Source organism: Callithrix jacchus, chromosome 3 (genome assembly GCF_049354715.1).
Source record: "Callithrix jacchus isolate 240 chromosome 3, calJac240_pri, whole genome shotgun sequence".
NCBI lineage: Eukaryota > Metazoa > Chordata > Mammalia > Primates > Cebidae > Callithrix > Callithrix jacchus.
In genome coordinates, this window is record NC_133504.1 from 154,178,302 (window position 1) to 154,195,664 (window position 17,363).

The window sequence follows — 17,363 nt, forward strand, 5'->3', positions numbered from 1 at the left end:
AACAGAATCATCTGTTGCAGAGAAATGGAAACATTAAGGAGGTAAGGAAATTCTCACTGACCTTGAAAAGTTAAGCCTAGTAGCCATGGAATTATAGAAGGTTAAGGAGAAAAGTGTTATCCTTTTTTTGAGTTTTGTTTGAGCTTTCTCCAGAGTAATCACAAATATAATTTGTAACATTTATTTAGTTGTTAATTATATATTGGTATGCAGATATTATTTAAATTAAATTAACTGTTAACTTGATAGCAAGCCCTTGATGGTTAAAGCTACATTTGTTTCTTCTGTATCCTCCTCTGAACTGTTTTTGCTGATTATTTAGTCCCCTGAGAACTTGAAAGATACCTCCTTTTCAAGAAAGGAGAAGTGAGAGAAGACATGAAATTTGAATCCCACCTCCTGAGCCATGTGACTTTGGGCAAATTACTGAAGCTTTCAGAGCCTCAGTTCTTTCCTCTTTAATTGAGTGGGTAAAAACTGATGTATCTCTAATGTTGTAAAAGTGCCACTTGTGAAGGGGTGTGTGTGTGTTTTGAGATGGAGTTTCACTCTTGTTACCCAGGCTGGAGTGCAATGGCACGATCTCAGCTCACCACAACCTCCGCCTCCTGGGTTCAAGCAATTCTCCTGCCTCAGCCTCCCGAGTAGCTGGGACTACAGGCACGCACCACCATGCCCAGCTAATTTTTGTATTTTTAGTAGAGACGGGGGTTTCACCTTGTTGACGAGGATGGTCTCGATCTCTTGACCTCGTGATCCACCCTCCTCGGCCTCCCAAAGTGCTGGGATTATAGGCGTGAGCCACCGCGCCCGGCATGTGTTTTTTTTTTTTTTTTATAGAGACGGGGTTTCACCATCTTGGCCAGGCTGGTCTGGAACTCCTGACCTCGTGATCCACCCGCCTCAGCCTCCCAAAGTGCTGGGATTACAGGCGTGAGCCACCGCGCTCGGCCAAAGGTGTGATTTTTTGAATTTGAATAAATGAAGACTTGGTATACTGTAATCCAGCAGTCCCCAACCTTACTTGCACCAGGGACTGTTTTCATAGAAGACAATTTTTTCACAGACAGTGGGCCAGGACAGGGGTGACTGGGAGGAGTGGGAAGAATGGTTTTGGGTTGAAACTGTCCCACCTCAGATCATTAGACATTCGATTCTCATAAGGAGCATGCAGCCTAGATCCCTCAAAAGCAGTTGCTCCAGTGAGAATCTAATGCCACTGCTGATCTGACAGGAGGTGGAGCTCAGGTGGTATTGCTCCCTGGCCTGCACCTCACCTCCTTCTGCTGTGCTGCCCAGTTCTGAACAGGCCACAGACCAGTACCAGCCCATGGCCTGAGGGTTGGGAACCCCTGCAATAAACTATTTCTATCTATACCTGAGCTATACAGCAGTGCCTTGCACAGGCCTCTGGCCATGCTGACCTCATTGCTTCTATATATTCTTATTGTACTCTGGACAATAAACTTCTGTTGTCCCTTCTCGCGTACTCTAGTCTCTTCCTTTTGAATAGTGTGCCCTCTGAAAAGGGTGTCTTTAAGCATTTACTTTCTTGTAAAAATATTTTATAAGAATTTCAGAGGTAGGCTGGGCACAGTGGCTCATGCTTGTCATCCAGCACTCTGGGAGGCTCACTGCAACCACCACCTCCTGGATTCAAGCGATTCACCTGCCTTAGCCTCCCAAGTAGCTGGGATTATAGGTGTGCACTATCACACCCTGCTAATTTTTGTATTTTTAATAGAGATGAGATTTTACCATGTTAGCCAGGCTGGTCTTTAAAATGCTGAACTCAGGTGATCTGCCTGCCTCAGCCTCTCAAAGTGCTGGGATTACAGGTGTAAGCCACTTTGCCCAGCTGAAGTAATAGGAAGTTAATTGATATTTATCTAATATCTGCACTGCCCTAAAGTTGTCTTTGTAAGGGTGAAACAAATATAACTAGCATGATTGGTCATATCTGGCAGATAAGGAATGAGTCCTGGTCAGGAATTTACAATGTGACTTCCTGTATGAGATCTGTCATATACTAGATGTGTGATCATGGTCAGATTACTACCTTAGGTAGGCCTATGATCCTCATTTTAAAAATGGAAAATTTTCCTGCTTTGATTTTTATCAGAAGGGCTCTTGTTAAGATGTGAAAATAGGAAAGCTACATTAGAACCTAAACAAGGTCTGGCAATATTTGAGAGCCATTTGTGATAAAAGAATAATTCGTTTCGAATATTTTGTAAAAAAGTATTGTGTATGAGTATGTTTGAACACCTCATTATACTGAGACTTTGGGTAATCTGATAAAAGTCATCCCAACTACTTACTGATGCTTTTTAAGATGAAAATGCTTAGAGTGCTTTCTCTGGCCTCCCATTTCATTGACACAGTATTTCTGTTTTCTGTCATATAAAAACTAATTGTATATGTTCTACTTTTTTAATGTTTTGTTTTTTTTTAACTGACCAGGCAATGGTTATGAATAATTGCATACATTCTTTTTTTATATATTTATTTTATTGCATTTTAGGTTTTGGGGTACATGTAAGATTGTTGCATAGGTACATACATGGTAATGTGGTTTGCTGCCTTCCTCCCCATCACCTTTATCTGGCATTTCTCCCCATGTTATCCCTCCCCAACTCCCCACTCCCTGCTGTCCCTCCCCTAGTTCCCCCGCACAGACCCCAGTGTGTGATGCTCCGCTCCCTGTGTCCATGTGTTCTCATTGTTCAGCACCCACCTATGAGTGAGAACATGTGGTGTTTGATTTTCTGTTCTTGTGTCAGTTTGCTGAGAATGATGGTTTCCAGGTTCATCCATGTCCCTACAAAGGACACGAACCATCATTTTTTTATGGCTGCATAATATTCCATGGTGTATATGTGCCACATTTTCCCTGTCCTCTCTATCATCGATGGGCATTTGGGTTGGTTCCACGTCTTTTCTATTGTAAATAATTGCATACATTCTAAATTGTTACTATGCATTTTCTTCTTGCTGAGGGTTTTTGTTTTTGTTTTTTCTTTCCTTTTTTTTTTTGAGTCTCACTGTTGCCAGGCTGGAGTGCAGTGACATGATCTCAGCTCACTTCAACCTCTCCCTCACAGGTTCAAGCAATTCTCCTGCCTCAGCCTCCCAAGTAGCTGGGACTGTAGGCACCACCACACCTGGCTAATTTTTGTATTTTTAATAGAGATGGGGTTTCACCAGGTTGGCCAGGATCGTCTTGACCTAGTGATCCGTCCGCCTCGGCCTCCCAAAGTGCTGGGATTACAGGCGTGAGCCACCGTGCCTAGCCTATTTTTTCATTTTTTCAGATGAAGTCTTCCTCTGTTGCCCAGGCTGGAGGGCAGTGACGCAATCTCTGATCATTGCAACGTCTGCCTCCTGGGTTCAAGTGATTCTCCTGCCTCACCCTCCGCAGTATCTGAGAATGCAGGTGTGCATCACCACACCGAGCTATTTTTTAAAATGTGTATTTAGTAGCGATGGGGTTTCACCATGTTGGCCAGGCTGGTCCTGAACTCTTGGCCTCAAGTGATCCTCCTGCCTCAGCCTCCCAAAGTGCTGGGATTATAGGTGTGAGCCACTGTGCCCTACATATTTTTAACATGGAAAGAATTGTGATATTGTTGTTCCTTACTGTGAAGATTTAGCTGGCTATATGAAAAGTAATTTGATCATAAATAACATTCTTTAAAATTACCATAAAAAGAGTTTTCATATTCTGGCCTTGAATCAGCCAGTGTTATCTCTGCCTTCTCAAGAAGAGCTCTGTTTGCATGGAGTGGGAAAGAAGGGAGAGGAGATAATTGTCTTTTTTTTTTTTCCTGTAAAATGTATTTTTAAAAAACCTTTTATGTATTAATAGTTCAAAATCTTTAGCACTAAAAGGTAGAATGGTGTAATGAATCTCTGTGGACCCATCACCCGCCTTCAACAGTTAAACTCATGGTGGTTTTGTTTCATCCATGCCTCTCCTCGCTTTTCAGGTTTATTTTAAACTAGATCCCAGGTATTGTATCACTTTAACTGAAATACTTAGTGAGTTACCTAAGAGATAAGGACTCTTAGATGTGATCATTGACATTGTACTTACATAACAATTCATTTAAACAGTATTCAAAGTTCCTGATAGTTCATAAGTGTCCTTTTACTAGGTTGGTTTGAGTCAAGATTGGTATCTCTTAATTTTTTTTTTTTTGCCGTTTGTTGGTTGAAGAAACGGAGTCACTTTCCCCGGATTTAGCTGCTGCGTCCAATTTTTTTTTCCTGTTTATGAAAGTTAATATGTAATCATTATATGGTATTTGAAAAACGTGCAAAGCGAAAAGTAAACTCCTGCCACCCAGAGATAACAGATATTGAGGTTTTTATGTTTTTGTTCAGCTTTTGTATTTATATGTATTTTCCTATGCCTTTAAAAATATGTACATTTGCAGGCCAGGCACAGTGGCTTACGCCTGTAATCCCAGTACTTTGGGAGGCTGAGGCGGGCAGATCACTTGAAGTCAGGAGTTCAAGACCAGCCTGGCCAACATGGTGAGACCCTGTCTCTACTAAAAATACAGAAAATTAACCAGGTGTTGTGCCACACCCCTGTAATCCCAGATACTTGGGAGGCTGAGACAGGAGAATCACTTGAACCTGGGAGGTGGAGGTTGCGTTGAGCTGAGACCATGCCACTGCACTCTAGCCTGGGCAAAAAAGTGAGACTCAGTCTCAAAAGAAAGAAAGAAAATTAAATTAAAACATGCATTTGCTATGTTTATTTTTATGTCCTTTTTTTTTTTTTTTTTTTTTTTGAGACAGAGTCTTGCTCTGTTGCCAGGTGCCAGGCTGGAGTGCAGTGGCACAATCTCGGCTCACTACAACCTTCACCTCCCAGATTCAAGCAATTCTCCTGCCTCAGCCTCCTGAATAGCTGGGACCACAGATGCACACCACCACGCCCAGCTAATTTTTGTATTTTTTAGTAGAGATGGGGTTTCACCATAGTCTCGATCTCTTGACCTCGTGATCTGCCCACCTCAGCCTCCCAAAGTGCTGGGATTACAGGTGTGAGCCACCGTGCCCGGCCTATTTTTATGTTCTTTTTATTATGCTTTTAACATTAGGTTGTGATCATTTCTCTACGTTATTCAGAAAGAAAATGAGTCTAGGTGTGGTGGCTCTTTCCTGTAATCCCAGCACTTTTTTGCGAGGCTGAGGCAGGAAGATGGCTTGAGCCTGGGAATTCAAGACTAGCCTGAGAAACATAAGGAGACCCCGTCTTTTCTTAAAAAAAAAAAAAAAAAAAAAAAAAAAAAAAAGCCGGCCTGGCACGGTGGCTCAAGCCTGTAATCCCAGCACTTTGGGAGGCCGAGGCGGGTGGATCACGAGGTCAAGAGATGGAGACCATCCTGGTCAACATGGTGAAACCCCGTCTCTACTAAAAATACAAAAAATTAGCTTGGCATGGTGGTGCGTGCCTGTAATCCCAGCTACTCAGGAGGCCGAGGCAGGAGAATTGCCTGAACCCAGGAGGCGGAGGTTGCGGTGAGCCGAGATGGCGCCATTGCACTCCAGCCTGGGTAACAAGAGCGAAACTTCATCTCAAAACAAAACAAAAAAAACACAAAAAGCCAAGCGTGGTAACATGCATCCCCATAGTCCCAGCCACTTGGGATCACTTGAGCCTGGGAGGTCAAGATGCAGTGAGCTGTGATTGCTCTACTGCACACCAGCCTGGGCGACAATGGAGTGAGAGCTTGTCTCCAAAAAAAAAAAGGAAACATTTGGTTGTATAATACTTTGCAGTGTATGTCACAATTTAAATATTCCCTTTCCCTTTTACTGTATATTTAGATTGTCCCCATTTTTCACTGCTTTAAAGCTATGATAACCATCTTTGTGTATAAATCTGTGTTTCAGACTATTTTTCTTAATAGTCTTAGAAGTGGAATTATTCAGAGGGAATGAACATTTTTTAACATCTGGATTTGCATTGCCAGAATAGTTATCATAGTTTATAATTTCAAATGCAGTGTTTAAATGACTCCATCTTACTAAAGAATCGGTTTGCATATGCTCTGTGTTTTTAAAAGTCTTTGCCAGCCATATTGGTGGAGTGTTTGGAGTTTTTTTCCCCTAATTTTTTACTCTTTTAATTTTACTTGGGATTTTTAAAATGCACAGTCTTATGTCTTAAATTTGATGTTTTTCATTGTATTTATCTTTTTTGTTTTTTCTCTGTACTTTAATGGATATAAAGCTTTGTATATATCTGTAGGAAGTCCTTCCGTAAAGAACAAATAAATGTTAACCTTACTTCTAGAATTGCTGATTCTATTCCTCCTTAGCTGCTAGTAGATTTTCTTTTTCTTTTTGGAATTTTTTTTGGCGGGGGGGGGGCTTTCCAGCAAAAACCAGAAAGCCTGCTAGACAAATTCTAAAAGAGCTGTATGCTGTAGGTTTTCCTAGCACTGAATTTATTGAAATTGCAATTCCTTCCCCATTTATTTGTGATTCCAATTTTGATATATAAATATACATAAATATACTTTAAGGTAAATTTGTTCAGAAAATTATATAAATCTGATTTGCTGGTTGTAATTGTGTGTGTGTGTGTGTGTGTACACCATTTTTTAAAAACTTGTTTATTCGGCCGGGTGCAGTGGCTCACACCTTTAATCCTAGCACTTTGGGAGACTGAGGTAGGTGGATCACCTGAGGTCAGGAGTTCAAGACCAGCCTGGCCATCATGGTGAAACCCCATCTTAAACAAACAAATAAAAAAAAACTTGTTTATTCTTACCAGGACCAGATAAATAAGACGTTTGGCCTTCAAGATTTAACACAGGGTCATCAGGACTCACTCATCACTTCCCACATAAAAGTGGATTGTTGCAGAAATAGTAATAGTAAAATATCGTTATTCATTATATTCCTGCAGTACATAGCAGCTCACCAGCTCTTCTATATTCAGTATATTCCAGGCTGGGTACAATGGGTCATGCCTATAATCCCAAGAGTTTGGGAGGTTGAGGCCAGAGGATCAGCCTGGCTTTGCTATGTCGACCAACCTGGGCAACATAGCAAGACCTCCATCTTCAAAAAAAATTTATTTATTTATTTATTATTATTATTTTTTGAGACAGAGTTTCGCTCTTGTTACCCAGGCTGGAGTGCAATGGCGTGATCTTGGCTCACCGCAACCTCCGCCTCCTGGGTTCAGGCAATACAGGGTTCAGCCTCCTGAGTAGCTGGGATTACAGGCACAGTCCACCATGCCCAGCTAATTTTTTGTATTTTTAGTAGAGACGGGGTTTCACCATGTTGACCAGGATGGTCTCCATCTCTTGACCTCGTGATCCACCTGCCTCGGCCTCCCAAAGTGCTGGGATTACAGGCTTGAGCCACCGCACCCGGCCTGTTTTTATTTTTAAATAACTTTTTTTTTAATAGAGATGGGGGGTCTGGATGTTTTTCAGGCCAGTCTTGAACTCCTGGGCTCAAGCAATCCTCAGCCTCCCGAAGTGCTGGGGTTACAGGCATGAGCTGCAATGCTCAGCGAAACATTTTTTTTAAACTAGCTAGGTGTGGCGGCCTGTGCTTGTAGTCCTAGCTCCTCAGGAAGCTGATATGGGAGGATCACTTGAGCCCCCATGAGTTTGAGGCCACAGTGAGCTATGATTGCCATTGCACTCCAGCCTGGGCAACAGAGCCTGAGTCTCTATCTCTCTCTCTCAAAAAAATATATATACACACACATACTTAAATATATCCCAATTTTCTTTTTCTCTTGAACTGAATATGCTAAATTGTCTAAACTCTGTCTTACCCTCTTTCATCACTTAATTCGTTAGTTAGAGATAATATATCACATATTATATAGTCCAGAGAGAGGCTTGTGGAATATAAAGAATCTAACAGCCAGGAGAGGTGAATACATGGTGTATATGCATCCCTGCTGCCATTTTATGCCCAAATCTCTACTCAGTTATGCTGCTTCCCACTGAGTCTGTTCACACTCACTTTGTTCTCAACAGGGGGCTTGACAGCCCTGCAAAGTCCAACATGCAGGCTGAAAAAAGTGTGCAGTCCTTTCCGTAAATTACCAGACCTAAAAAATATAAAAGCTATTATGCGATGATACGTGTTGCTTGGGAAGTGTAATCAGAGAGAGTGGGTAAAAGAGAATGAGAATGAGTGCGTTTTATTACTTGGGGCTTTTTTTTTTTTGAGATGGAGTAGTCTCCCTTTGTTGCCCAGGCTGAAGTGCAGTGGTATGATCTTGACTCACTGCAACCTCCGCCTCTTGGGTTCAAGCAGTTCTCTGCCTCAGCCTCCCTAGTAGCTGGGATTACAGGCACCCACCACTATGCCCAGCTAATTTTTATAATTTCAGTAGAGATGGGGTTTTACCATCTTGGCCAGGCTGGTCTCGAACTTCTGACCTCGCGATCCACCCGGCTCAGCCTCCCAAAACTCTGGGGCTTTTAAGTGCAGTTCCTGGAGCCCCATTTTTATTAGATTGACGTTATCTTGAGGGTGGTGATTTGCTGGTTATAATTGTGTGTGTGTGTGTTTGTACACCATTTTTTAAAAACTTGTTTATTCTCACCAGGACCAGATAAGGATCCAGATAAGGATCACATCTTGCTCCTCATTGGTTTTCCCATGCCAGTATCAGTATCAAGTATTGCAGTGTTCAGTATCAAGGTGTTCAAATGAGTTGGGCATGATTGAATTAATTTTCCTTTTTCTTGATTGGTGTCAGTTCTCCCCAGCAGCAGAGCTGACAGTTCCTCCCTTGATGTTTTGGGGGCCTTTTCTGTATTTCCCAAGACTTGAGTAGTCATGGATTTGATGTCACTGATATTTTTAAGTTTCTATGCTGGCTCCACTTGTTATTTCTGAATAAGTGGGCTTGCTTTGGCAGGAGTAATCTCTCTCTACCCTTTTTTCTGTGTGTCATCTCAACTATAGTAAGCATCCAGATGTCTTTGATTGCAGATGTCTGTTGAGGAAAGATTAAAAAAAAAAACAAAATTAGTTGAGGCATTGTTATTTTCCTGACGTTTTTCTACACGTGTTTTTAAAATTAAATGAATATCCATTTGCTTTTATTTTAAACTTAATTTAACAAAAACACTATACCAGCATTAATAGTTTATGGTAGATACACTGTTTCAGTGTTTAGATTCTCTTCTGCAGTTAAAGCTTCCACCAGAGAGTGAGTAGGGAAGGGAAAAGTAAACTTCGAAAACTAATTTTGTAAACAATGATTGCCTCAGATTTAGGTCGGTCATAGGCTGACTTTAGAAGTATCTATGGTAGGGCCTATTTATATGCCTTTTTTTTTTTTTTTTTTTTTTTTTTTTTGAGACGGAGTTTTGCTCTTGTTACCCAGGCTGGAGTGCAATGGCGCGATCTCGGCTCACAGCAATCTCCACCTCCTGGGTTCAGGCAATTCTCCTGCCGCAGCCTCCCGAGCAGCTGGGATTACAGGCACGCGCCACCATGCCCAGCTAATTTTTTGTATCTTTAGTAGAGACGGGGTCTCACCATGTTGACCAGGATGGTCTCGGTCTCTTGACCTCGTGATCCACCCGCCTCGGCCTCCCAAAGTGCTGGGATTACAGGCTTGAGCCACCGCACCCGGCCTTTTATCTGCTTTTTAATATCTTCACTGATGATGGGATTTGGTTCATTTTGTGACTTTTTTTTTTTTTTTTTTTTTTTTGAGACAGAGTTTTGCTCGCTCTTGTTGCCTAGGCCGGAGTGCAATGGTGCGATCTCGGTTCACCGAAACCTCCGCCTCCTGGGGTCAAGCAGTTCTCCTGCCTCAGCCGCCTGAGTAGCTGGGACTACAGGCATGTGCCATCATGCCCAGCTAATTTTTTTTGTATTTTTAGTTGAGACGGGGTTTTACCATGTTGACGAGGATGGTCTCGATCTCTTTACCTCGTGATCTACCTGCCTCGGCCTCCCAAAGTGCTGGGATTATAGGTGTGAGCCACCACACGCTGCCTCATTTCGTAACATTTACCTGCAGAGTTATCCCTTTTACGATATATTATCTCTAACCAACAAATTCAGTGATAATAGACAGGGTTGAAACAATTTAGCATATTCAATTTGAGTCAATTGAGGTATAATTATTTGTCCCTAGAGCTAATGGTTATAGTCAGAAGAACAAGAAACTTACTGTTAAGAGTATTCTTTTACAGAGTTAATGCTCTTCAAGTAGTTTAAATATTCAAATGGTGTAATTTCGGAAAACACATTTATATACAGTGAAAAGTCTCCTTACTACTTCTGTCCCCAGGCCACTTAGGTCCTCTCTCAGTAGTCAAATCTGAAGGTTTGGGACTGTTTGCAAACATTTCTCTGCAGATGAAAACTTAGCCTTAAGTTACTGTTACTCGTGTTTTGACATCAGCATTTTATTCTTATTCTGGGTAGTATCTGTTGTTTGCACATGTATGTAAATTTGTACATATATGTAAATATATAATTTGGTTCAAAAAGTATAGAAACATAGGAAAATGAAAAAAATCAATATCTAGTCATCTTAATAACAAGCATAATGAGAATATACAATAATTCCTCTCCAAGTTTAAATTCTAGGTAGGTAGTAATTCTACATACTTAAAAACCTTAACCACAGGAATTTCACACTGAGCATACTGGAATTCTGACTCATTTCTTAGGAGGTAAATGAATCTCTTAGTATTGTTGCTCTTGGAAGAAGGAGTGGAGAACTAACCTCTATTGAAGGAGAGAGGAAAGCAGGGATTGGCAAAAGAGTAGAGAGGTTTAATAAGGATACATATTTTTATGCTACAGCTTTGAGAAAAATAAAGAAAAAATCCAGTTGCAGTAATTTTGGGTCTTTAGAATACTGCTTTTCTTTTTTCTTCTCTCTTTTTTTTTTCAATGTAAGGAATGGATCAGAAGATGTATAGAAAAGATAAGGTCACAGTCAGGTTACACTATTCTGTTATGTTCTGATGTGGGTACCAGGGAGGATTAACTTAAAAAGGAAAGAAAAAGAATTTTCCAAGTCACACGTTTAGTTTGTCTGTTAGCACAATGGAGTCAGAGCAGCAAGAGTCAGAAATTCCCAAGTTATAAAATGTGACTGCGTGCAGTGGCTCACTCCTGTAACCTTAGTACTTTGGGAGGCTAAGCCAGGCAGATCACTTGAGGCCAGGAGTTTGAGTCCAGCCTGGCCAACATGGTGAAGCCCTGTCTCTACTGAAAATACAGAAATTTGCCAGGCATGGGTGGCACATGCCTGCGTTCCCAGCTACTTGGGAGGCTGAGGCAGGAGAATCACTTGAACCTGGGGGGTGGAGGTTGCAGTGAGCAGAGATCATGCCACTGCACTCCAGCCTGGGCAACAGGAGACTCCATTTAAAAAAAAAAGTAAAGGAATTAAATGCTTGGATGGAAGAACCAAAATGCCTAATATACAGTCTTCTGTCTCAAATAAAAATTATTTTACTTGGTATGTTCTCAGGAAAATAAAAACATTTTTAAGCCTCTTAGTAGAATTATAGGAAGGGTGATTCCAAAAGTAACACCAATAGATAATGGTGTTATTACATTAACCATTATTACTAATTTAAGATAAGCAGAATGTCAGTAATTATTTCTCTTTGTCACTCATAAGACTTCCCTTAGGATCACCTAGAGCTGGTGTTCTAACCCTATTTCCCCATAAATTTTTTAGTTCTTCATCCACCAGAGTTTCATACATGCAATTTTTCATTTTCTTTCCAGCTTTTTTTAATGCTGTGTTTTCAAATTTAGTTATATGTATGCCATTTTGTAGTCTGTTTTAATAGGCTTTCTTTTTTTTTTTAAGACGGAGTCTTGCTCTGTCACCAGGCTGCAGTGCAGTGGCACAATCTTGGCTCACTGCAACCTCCACCTCCTGGGTTCAGGCAATTCTTCCGCCTCAGTCTCCTGAGTAGCTGGGACCACAGGCGTGTGCCACCATGCCCGACTAATTTTTTTGTATTAGTAGAGACAGGGTTTCACCATGTTGGCCAAGATGGTCTTCATGTCTTGACCTCGTGATCTACCCACCTCGGCCTCCCAAAGTGCTGGCATTGCAGGCGTGAGCCACCACACCCAACCTTAATAGGTTTTTTTTCACTTAATACATAAACCTTTTTTTCTTACTGCAATGTTTATCTTTTCATTCTAAAAGCAATACATATCATTCAGAAAAAACTGAAGACAGTAATTACAAAGCAAATGGTTCAGTTTTATGATCACAAAAACAACAGTTTATAGCTTAGGGCAGATATATTTTGTGAGAATTAGTGTTGTATACTTTAGCTTTTCATTCAGAGATCTGGCAGGAGCAGAGTATGTTTTGTCTTCTGTGCTGCATTCAGCTTCATTGTCATCTGTTCCTCCTCTTTGCCTAGTTGTTTGGTTCTCATAAAGGACTGATTGAAAACGTGTAATGGGAGACAGGTAGAGGTATGCAGAGACTCTATCTGTTTCATTGCCACACCTAGACTCAACCCAGAGTCTTGTCTTTCAAGGTCCTTTATGGAACCTTCCAAGTCTAGTTTTCTGGGGATTAGAACTGGGACTCTCTGGCCAGGCATAGTAGCTCACGCCTGTAATCTCAGCACTTTGGGAGGCTGAGGCAGGCAGATCACCTGAGGTCAGGAGTTTGAGACCAGTCTGGCCAACATGGTGAAACCCTGTCTCTACTAAAAATACAAAAATTAGCCAGGTCTGGTGGCCACCTGTGTTCCCAGCTACTTGGGAGGCTGAGTCAGGAGAATCGCCGGAACCCAGAGGCAGAGGTTGCAGTTAGCCAAGATGGTGCCACTGCACTCCAGCCTGGGCGACATCTCAAACAAACAAACAAAAAAAAAGACCTGGGAATATTTAACCCTTTTCAGGGATGTCCTTTCCTTGTTTTCAGCGGAATAGCCTAGCAGAATAAGCCAAATCAATTGTAGAGATACTGTTAGCAAGAGAGCAGTTTTGCTAGCTATACATAACCTTTTCTTACATTGCAGTAAGAAGAAAGGTTTATGTATAAAATTCATAATTTTTTGAATTTTCAGTAATCCACAATTCAGATAGTCCTTTAGGACAGATTGATAGAAATGTAATTCTTAAAGATATAAGCTTTGTAAAAAACACTTTTTATTATAAGTTTTAAAAATGTACACAAAAGTAGGCTCAATAATTTTCAGTTACCCATGGTCCTGAATGGTCTTTAACTCCTATCCAGTCTTGTTTCATTTGTCCACATCCAGTGTTTTAGTTTATATTTTAAAAATATCATTTTTTAAGAGCAGTTTTAGGTTCACAGGATAACTGAGCAGAAAGTATAGAGTTCTCATATATCCCCTGCCCCACATATACATAGCTTCCCTACTACCAGACACCAGAGCGTTAACCTTCGTTACAGTCAATGGACCTAACACTGAAAAGTCATTGTTACTAAAGTCCATAGTTTACGTTAGAGTTCACTCTTGGTATTGTACATCCTATGCGTTTCGACAAATGTATAATGACATGTATCTACCATTACAATATTATGCAGAATTGTTCCACTGCCCTAAAAATTCCCCCATCCATTTATTTATTTTTATTTATTTATTTAGAGACAGAGTCTTGCTCTGTCATCAGGCACCAGGCTGGAGTGCAGTGGCGCGATCTTGGCTCACTGTAACCTCCGCCTCCCAGGTTCAAGCAGTTCTCCTGCCTCAGCCTCTCGAGTATCTGGGACTACAGGCATGCGCCACCACACCCAGCTAATTTTTGTATTTTAGTAGAGATGGGGTTTCACTATGATGGCCAGAATGGTCTTGATCTTTTGACCTCATGATCTGCCCACCTTGACCTCCCAAAGTGCTGGGATTACAGGCATGAGCCACTGCACCCAGACCATTTATTTATTTTTTAAAGGTCTGTTGGACTTGACATTTTTAATTTTTAAGTAAATATTTTTATTTCGGGATACATTTAGACACAGAAAAGTTGCAAAGGTAATACAAAATTACTGTATACTCCTCACCTAACTTCCCCTAATATTAACTTCTTACATTCAGGCTGGAGGTCGTGGCACATGCCTGTAAATCCAACATTTTGGGAGGCCAAGGTGGGAGGATCACTTGAGCCCAGGAGGTCAAGATTAGCCTGGGCAAGATAGTGAGACCCTGTCTCTAAAAATAAATTAAAAAAAAAATTTTAGAGACTATCAGTTATTTTTTTTTTCTGTTGGCTATTTTAACTCCTCTGTCTCTTAGAGAATTTGCATGAGCTGGATTGTTTAAGGTTCTAATAGCAATGATAAATTGGTTAACAGCACTGGAAAATTTCCTTACCACATATAGCAACAGTATGACTCAACTGAGTTATTACTGCCAAACTCTACCAGGAAAGGTTGTGTTAGTTGTAGAGGAGAGAAAATGATCTGGGCCTGCAGAATAAGGGGAATTGCTTTTCGCCTCCTCAGCATTTGTATTATTTCACTGCTTTTCTGTGCCAAGAATTGTTTGAGAGCTTCAGAAGTGTTTATTTTGCCCTTAATGCTACATAAAAAGTCACTTATAAACCATGTTGTTTAATGTATATGTGAGTTAGATTGCTATCACAAAAATGGGAAAATGCTGACATATAAATTAAATGTCTATTATGAAAATATAATATTTTTAAAAAGTAGCATAGAAGCTAGGTGTGATGGCTCACATCTATAATCCCAGCACTTTGGGAGGCCAAGGCGGGCAGATCACCTGAGGTCAGGAGTTCGAGACCAGCCTGGCTAACATGGTGAAATCCTGTTTCTACTAAAAATACAAAAAATTAGCTTGGCATGGTGATGTGCGCCTGTAATACTGTATAATCCTAGCTGCTTGGGAGGCTGAGGCAGGAGAATCGCTTGAAGCTAGGAGGTGGAGTTTCTTTCGCTCTTGTTGCCCAGGCTGGAGTGCAATGGCACCATCTCGGCTCACTGCAACCCTCCCGGGTTCAAGCAGTTCTCCTGCTTCAGCTTCCCAAGCAGCTGGAATTACAGGCGTGTACCATGCCCAGCACATTTTTATATTTTTAGTAGAGACCAGGTTTCACTATGTTGGCCATGCAGGTCTCAAACTCCCGATCTCAGGTAATCCTGCCTTGGCCTCCCAAAGTGCTAGGATTGTAAGTGTGAGCCACTGTGCCCGGCTATTTTGAATTCTCTTAGTTAACTAGTCATGTTTTCATGACTTAGACCTTTGCAACTTGTTGCACATTTTTGAGAAACAAGTCTTGAAGCTGCTTGTCAAGGGTTAAGCCCGTGACTTTGGTATTAGCATTGTTCTCTAACATTAGCGATATGTATTGGGGAGATGAACAAGTCTATGAAACATGAAAGGCGGAAGCATTGTTTTAAATTGCTTTCTATCAAAAACCTCATTGAGGCAGATTTACTAAAATTCGGATTCAGTAACCCCGTTCTGTCTTGCTTAGGGTAGAGCAGCTTCTTTTTTTTTTTTTTTGAGACGGAGTTTCGCTCTTGTTACCCAGGCTGGAGTGCAATGGCGAGATCTCGGCTCACCGCAACCTCCGCCTCCTGGGTTCAGGCAATTCTCCTGCCTCAGCCTCCTGAGTAGCTGGAATTACAGGTACACGCCACCATGCCCAACTAGTTTTTTTGTATTTTTTTTAGTAGAGACGGGGCTTTACCATGTTGACCAGGATGGTCTCCATCTCTTGACCTCATGATCCACCCGCCTCGGCCTCCTAAAGTCCTGGGATTACAGGCTTGAGCCACCGCGCCCGGCCTAGAGCAGCTCCTTAATGTCTCTGGAGACCGAGGGATTTAAATGTGCGGTGGTACTGGTTACGTTTTTTGTTTTTGTTTTTTTTTTTTGAGATGGAGTTTCGCTCTTGTTACCCAGGCTGGAGTGCAATGGCGCGATCTCGGCTCACGGCAACCTCCGCCTCCTGGGTTCAGGCAATTCTCCTGCCTCAGCCTCCCGAGTAGCTGGGATTACAGGCACGTGCCACCGTGCCCAGCTATTTTTTTTTTTTTTTTTTTTGTATTTTTAGTAGAGACAGGGTTTCACCATGTTGACCAGGATGATCTCGATCTCTTGATCTCGTGATCCACCCGCCTCGGCCTTCCGATAGGCGTAAGCCACCGCACCCAGCCTGTTTTTTTTCTTCTAGTGCCTAGCTGCTGGTTTGTGTTGACACTTGTTCTTGGGTCCTCACCAAAAGAGAACTCTGTTCATTCTATTTTCAAAAAAACCTCAGTGATTTTAAAAATGGAAACTTAACTGAAAACTGACTAGTACTTAAAACAGCTCAAGTTTGTAGGAAGAAAGTTCCACAGCAGTGTAGCACACTATTGAGGGATAACATCCTATTTATAAATATACTTGCTCATTTTACATGGAGGCTAAGACTAAAGTAGAATTTAAAATTCTAGTTGATTTACTTGTTCTTGGCACATATAGATATAGAGAAAATAAACATTGTCAAGAATTCAGTAAATATTTATTCTGGGAGTGCTGTGGCTAAGCAGCATAGGCGGTGTTCAGAGATGATGATGACTAAGATTTCTGTCCTCCAGAAGGTCTGTTTTTTAAGCGGTGGTGGTGGCATCTGATTTTGTTAATTTAATGAATTAAAAAAAGACTTTAAAATAGCCGTGTTTTACAATTTTGATAGCTAATACAGTGATAAAAACAAGTCTCCCTTTCTTTAGAAAAGCCAGTGTGCTAGTGCTTTCTTTGTGTTCAGAGGCTACAGTGGTGGTAATTTCTGTATTTGAATTTCTTTTATAAAAATCTTAGTAAGACCAGGCGCTGTGGCTCACGCCTGTAATCCTAGCATTTTGGGAGGCCAAGGTGGGCAGATCACCTGAGGTCAGGAGTTCCTGACCAGCCTGACCAACGTAGAGAAACCCTGTCTCTACTAAAAATACAAAATTAGCCGGGCGTAGTGGCTCATGCCTGTTAATCCCAGCTACTTTGGAGGCTGAAGCAGCAGAATTACTTGAACTTGGGAGGTGGAGGTTGTGGTGAGCTGAGATTGCACCATTGCACTCCAGCCTGGGCAACAAGAGCGAAACTGTCTCAAAAAATAAAAATAAAATAAACTTAGTAAAAGGCCACACTTGTTGGCTCATGCCAATAATTCCGGCACTTTGGGAGGCCAAGGCAAGTGGATTGCTTGAGCTCAGGAGTTCAGGACCAACCTGGCAACATGGCAAAACCCCATCTTTACCAAAAATACAAAAATTAGCCAGGTATGGTGGCAGGTGCCTGCAGTCTCAGCTATTAGGGAGGCTGAAGTGGAAGGATTGCTGGAGCCTGGGAAGTTGAGGCTGCAGTGAGTGGTGATTGCGCCAC

At 41.5% G+C, this 17,363-nt stretch overlaps 1 protein-coding gene and 1 non-coding gene across 2 annotated transcripts in view; one reads left to right on the forward strand and one right to left on the reverse strand.

Moving 5' to 3' along the window:
• Nucleotides 1–17,363, forward strand: part of SMIM14 (small integral membrane protein 14) — a 92,140-nt gene that overhangs the window by 11,980 nt on the left and 62,797 nt on the right. The window lies entirely within an intron of this gene.
• On the reverse strand, nt 6,386–6,448 carry LOC118152569 (U7 small nuclear RNA). Its single transcript, XR_004741316.1, has one exon. It is a non-coding gene; the product is annotated as a U7 small nuclear RNA (small nuclear RNA).